The sequence below is a fragment of the Dryas octopetala genome, chromosome 1, assembly GCF_963921425.1.
Source record: "Dryas octopetala chromosome 1, drDryOcto1.1, whole genome shotgun sequence".
NCBI lineage: Eukaryota > Viridiplantae > Streptophyta > Magnoliopsida > Rosales > Rosaceae > Dryas > Dryas octopetala.
The window spans coordinates 29,578,273-29,584,637 of record NC_141366.1 but is presented as its reverse complement, the minus strand read 5'-3'; the positions used below and the strand labels follow the sequence as shown (position 1 = coordinate 29,584,637).

The following is a 6,365-nucleotide window of genomic DNA, read 5'->3' as shown; positions in this document are numbered from 1 at the left end:
TTAACAAAAATTTAGACAAAATGAGCTTGAGATGGTAAATTATAACAAATTTTTAATTTAGGTGATAAATTAAGACAATTTTTTTTTTTTATATAATAAAGTGAAATTGTACTCAAAATTTAAATAAGTAGTAATGAAGCCTAATCTTATACAAGGATATTTCATGATCATTGGTGCCACTTTCCAGCTTAATGAGCTGCTGCTCCATTCACCACTGCAGGGCTCAAATAACAAAATGAAGCTTGGGCAACACTTCAATGTGTTGCGTTGGGCCTGTTGACTATTATAAAGCTTCATGCCTTGATACACAGGACCAAAGCTTTTCTTGCTCAAGAATATGAATTAATGTAAGAATAATGCTATACTTATTATATTTTTATATCATATTTTTATACTATTTCACGTTTATTTTATTGGACATAGTTTTTTTTTTTTTAGTATCCAATGTATAAATATCATGTAAGTTGTCATATAAAATGGTATAAAATTATGGTATAAAAGTAAAAGATATCTAGCTCTACTGTTTATGCAAGCATAAATGGACACAATTTCAAGAAAATGAACTATAAACTTCTGCTTAGGGTCTTCTTAGACACGTGGCTAGAGACGGCTAGAGTTCAATATGAAAACAAATTAGACACATGGCAACTTCTGAGTGGACGGATGACTTAATTGATAAGAATACTGTAATTAAGCATAGAATTAATTCTAATTAGAATTAGATTCATTTTTTTGGCCAAGAGAATTAAGAAGAATTCACTCTTAAACATGGACATTTCATTTTGGACCAAATAGGCCATGTTGAAATGTCCGTGTTGTCCATGGGGGGGTGGTTATATTAATTGGTTTGTTTCGAGTGAACCTTTGGTCCAAAAATCAAAATGTCTAATAGTAATGGATGATCGAAGATTCAATCTAGTGTTTCATGCATTCCAAACTTGTTCAAGGCTAGCTACAAGAGTTTCCCATGCATCACTAAATCAAGTAGTTTGACATGTTGACAAACTCTGAATGGGTCAAGTTTCTCATGTTTTTAATTTCATGTCGTTTAAATTTGCCTATGATATTATTTTCTATTCTTGATATAATTAGTAGGTAAGGTATTTATAGGCTCAAGTTAGTTTTCTTTCTAGTAACTTCTATTTAGGCGGGAAGTTGACCACTCACATTTTTTTCATTTCGCATAAATATATATAGAGGTCATTTTCGTTGAGGTATACTTCATTTTAAACATAATGAGGTATGGCTTGTGGGACCCACTCTGCATTGTAATTTGATGATCGAAACAGTCAATTTTTCTATGATCGAAGCCCACTTTGCATTGTAATTTGTATATAGACTTAAAAAATAGTCGGCTTCGATTATCGAATTATAATGCGGAGTGAGTCCCACAATACATACTTTATCATGTTTAAGTTGAAGTATACCTCAACGGAAGAGACATGTATATATATGTAATGACACATAAATTATTTAAGATCCAAATTTAAAATACAAATTTGGATTCCCTGGATTTTGGTACATGTAAAATATAAGTTTCAGTGCTCTTCTTTCTCCAATATTTTTTGGGTCTAGATGTTAGATGAAGGCCCCGTTTGGGATTGCGGTGAAGGACCCAAAAGCTGCTGTGGATGACAATTCTCAATCACCTACAACAGTTTTGGTGTTTGGTAAAAAAATAAAAAACTGCTTTCCCTCACAATTCTCAACTCCCCACAGCAAAAACAGAAAGCAGGTTTCTAAGTGCTTTTGAAAACTGCAGTGAATCACAACAACAATGAATATTTTATTTTACCCATACTACCCTTATTGATTTCTATAATTTTTATTTGTTTATTTTAAATTAAAAAATATGTCCATTGTTAGTTATATTTTATATTTTGATCATTAATTATGATATTTTATTTGTACGATTAAAATTATACTATACTTAAAAAAAATAATATGAATACTTATTTAATAATGTTGTTCTTAAAAAAATTAATGCTAATAAAAATTTGTAGCCACAAATTTTAAAAATAAGTAAAAAAGCATTTTAGTTTTACCAAACAAATAAGTGAAATACACTTTCAGCATCATGTCCATTTTAGTAATTATACACAGTCACAGCACTTTTACATTAACATTTACCAAACACTTTGATATTGTTTTTTACATTCACAGCACTTTTAAAAACATAGTTTACCAAACGCTAAACTGCTTTACTTTACAGCTGACTTTACTTCACAGCTGTTTTTTCTCACAGCAATACCAAACTGGCCCGAAGATTGATAGTGTGTAATAAAACGTGTCGTTAGCAATAATCAAAGCGGCAGATGTAACTTTTTTCAAAATATTTAATGCAATAAAGAAATAGTGATGCTATTTATACACCTTTTTTTTTTCTTTTTTTTTTTTTTTCTTTTTGCACACTCTTCTCTTTCATTTATTAAATTACAATTATAACCTCTAACCCAAATAACCATAATACCCTTGTTACACACCCCAAACCAGCCATCACAACCTCCCAGTCCACACCCACCCCGACCCTACCATTGCCGGCTCTGGCGCCGGCCTCCCATTCTCTCTATTTTCTTCCTTTCTCCCTTTGGTCTCTCTCCTCTCTCCCTTTCTCTATCTCTCTTCTCTCCCTCTTTGTCCTCACCCCGACCCCACCCTCAGCCACCCCTGCCGTCGGCAAGGTCGCCGGCTGTTCAACCTTCCAGTTTTATTCTTTCTCTCATCTTTTTCCTCTGTCTTTTCTCTCTCCATTTCTCTCTCTTCTCTGTCCTCTGTTCCAGATCGGTGACGCCTTTCCCCTCCGCGCCTAGCCTCTCCCTGCCCCAATCCTCCCCACGCAGCCTAGCGACCTCGCCGAGGGAAAGAGAGAGAAAGACCAGAATGATTTTTTGGCCGAAGAAGCTACAAGGTGGGAAGATCATTTCGGTGCAGGGGGTGGGTTGACTGTGGGTGTGCAGGGGGTGGGTTGACTGTGGGTGTGCCGGAGGTGGAATGGGCTGGGTTGGTTGTGGGTGTGGGTGTGTTTTTTTTTGGGTGAGTGGGTATTTTGGAAATTTTGGGGTGTGTTTTGAGAAATTGTAAAATTTAGAAAATTTTATAGGGTGTGTAAGAGTAAAAGGTGTGCAAAAAAAAAAAAAATAGTGTGCAAATAGCAGCACTCTAAAGAAAAAGACAAAACGCGTGGAAATACAATTAGACACATTACAACTGCTATATTACGAACACCATTGGCTAAAAGAGTTTCCATAATTCCATGCATGCATCGATCACTATTCACTAAACAAGTAGTTGAACATCTTGACAAAATCTTGTGGCTAAGAGATTTTAATTTCAAGCTGTTATGTCTATAATATTATTGGTATTGTTCGTTCTAACTTGAAATTAAACCCTTAATTTTTAATTGTTTCAAGACCAAAGAGTCACTTTTGGAGCCCCACAGGGCCGGATTAATATATATATATATATATATATATATATGTGATCGATCACTTATAATTGCAAGTTACATGTTTTTCTTCATTGATCTTATTTATCCTAGTAATCTTTAAATCTTCTTTCCAAATAATAGCAATTAATTAACAAAATTTTATAGCGTACGTGTTATAACTAAATTTTATCACATTGAAGCAATATATTGAATTAGTAAGTAACTACTAGCTATTCAGTCATAAACCAATTAAATAATGGCTAATAGCTAGCTGGTCAGTCATACACCAATTAATGACCCACTTATTTCGAAATTAGTAAGTACCTACGAGCTAGTTAGTCACACCAATTCATGGCTAAAATATTCAATGAAGCCGCAAAACTATATTGCCCAAAATAAAAGGCTGCAAAACTATATATTGTTATTGTTCTTAATTAGGCTGCCATGTGACCGCTGAAAATGAAATATGAAAGAAACAGAAGCAATGATCCAAAAGAAAGCAGGAAAAGAGCAAGGGCTATGGACTTCCATGGGATTATATCAAAGGACCTTGGTGCATAGTCAAACCGACGGTCATAGCGTCCTCCATAATCATTGTCATCTTCTTCAGTAGGAAGACGGCCGTAACGAACATGGCACCTAGATGCCATGCCCAAGGATGCGCAACAAGGCCCGAAGATCAAGAATGAAGCACACTAAGTAGCCTCAAACATCAAATAAGGTTTTTTTTTTCCCTATAAGACAAATAAGGTTAAATAAAGACAATTAATTAACACTGATTTCCTCTAACAACTGCATTAAAGCTAAAATCACCCCCCAACCCACGAGGCACCAGAAAAAGAACCCCAAATTGCATTATCAAGTGACAAGTAGAAAATTATTTGTAAAATTTTCAGAGCAATGAATTCGTGTTCTCAATTTATTTCTTCAATCTCAAAGTAAAGGATCAGATTTCAAGTACTTCAATCTGAAAAGCAACGCTATCTCCAATAACAAGTTAACAACCTCATGTTAATCATAATATAAATTTGTAAATTATGCAAACTGCACTATAATACTAGTCAATAGATAACAGATTGAATAAAAATTACAGAAATCAAAATATAAGCACGCACAAAATGTATGGAACATGGGGGAGTCCAAATGGTTCCGAAAAGACCAAACCCATAAGCTAAAATCACAAGAATTTACAGAACTACTTACCTGGGATTCTGCTTTCAACCCTCAACGTCGATTGCAAGCCTAACACCTCCCCTCTGCAAATGCCCTAACCCTAAGATTGAAATTTTTAATCGCAAATATGAAGAGGATCATTTTCATTTGGGTTAATCAGTTATGGTCTCTTTTGTTGGGGAGAATCAAAGAAGGCAAAGGGGAACTAGGAGGGAGTTGAGGTTCACGGGCTGGGCTTAGGTGGGCTGTGTTGAAGCTATGGGCTATGGGTCCATTATGGCCCATCCCAGGCCGCTAGATTCACCAACGCATGAAAAATAAAAAATTAGACGCAGAAGAACATACTACTGGAAAGACGACTGCCAGAGTGACAGACTACGCACTTAACACAAAACTCTAGGGTTTCCAATGGTAGCAAGAGATCAAAACGTATGTCCTCCGAATGTTTTTATTTATTTTTTAAAATTATTTGGTGTATTTATTTGGGTAATTGAATTCATGTTTGTGCAATTCAAAATTTAATAGTTGTACAGATAGATTGAACGCAACATCGCTACATAAGTTATATGACATTGGTTTTGCATTGAATTGATAGGTGTTGTGACTATTGTCTCTATCGATTTAGCATGTATATATTGCTTAATGGTTTAATTAGGTCTACATGGTTTAATTGGTTAATGGTATTGCTCAAGATCTTGACCGTGTGTGACTTTGTCTGGCATTGTCTCTGAGCCACTCAGGTCCAGCAAATGGTTAATATAACAGCTACTCTTGACGTTCGCAACCCCTCTACAGCAGACATACCTGCTGCTTTTGAGAAAAACTGTACATCAGTCAGAGAGAAGCTGTCAACTCAACACATGCGTGAAATCGTGGAAGCCAATGCCTAAAACTCCTCTAGCTCTGATGCTGCTATGCTCCAAAGATGGTTAGTGCATATGCAGTCGGTTTGAATTTGTTTGAATAATACACACCAATTTGCATACGTATATTTATTAACCCTATATATATTGATTATTGATTTAGAAATATCTACAAATTTATACACATAAAATATGAGTTAATTATACTTACACCTTTTGAGATTTATTATCTTTTCATATATACTCCATGAGGTTTCAACAATTACACATACACCCCCTGAAGTTTCAAAATTGTTACATATAACCCCCTATAGTGAGACGAAAAATGATGAAAAATTATGCAAAAAGGCATGCTAAGGGATGAAATGGTCTAATAAGATTACTCAAAGTGTACGTAAGGTCTAACCTCAATACAAATATTTTCTTTTTTTTTTTTATTTATTTTTTTCTTTTGTAGGGAGTTATATGTAATAGTTTTGAAACTCAGGAAGTGTAAGTGTAATTAATTTCATAAAATATAATAAAGCTAGGTACGTACGTACTTTTAATGTTATTATAATTGAAGTTTCTAACTCGATCATAAGTATATAATTATTCGTGCTATTTTTGGACATTAACTAATAAAAATATTAAGAATTTTTTTATTACTTTGACCTGGTTAATGTAGAGAGAATATTTTTTATTGTTTTGAAAACTCTTACCTATGCAAAAAGATAAAATGTCACATTCATCACACTATTTATTACATTATCTCTTTTGTTATGTGTCATTCACTAATGAGTAATGACCACCACGTAAGTTTGCAAGACAATTCTTGTAAATCAAACGTTATATCACTAACATCATTTATTATTTTATTTTATATCTTTTTATCTTAATAAAAGCTTTCTTAATGATGATTT

The 6,365-nt window shown here is 33.9% G+C and overlaps 1 long non-coding RNA gene across 1 annotated transcript; it reads right to left on the bottom strand.

Moving 5' to 3' along the window:
* Window positions 1-3,788: 3,788 nt before the first annotated feature.
* On the bottom strand, window positions 3,789-4,898 carry LOC147299609 (uncharacterized). Its single transcript, XR_015119909.1, has 2 exons — window positions 4,631-4,898; window positions 3,789-4,161 (listed from the first exon to the last, which is right to left on the bottom strand). It is a non-coding gene; the product is annotated as an uncharacterized LOC147299609 (long non-coding RNA).
* Window positions 4,899-6,365: the final 1,467 nt, after the last annotated feature.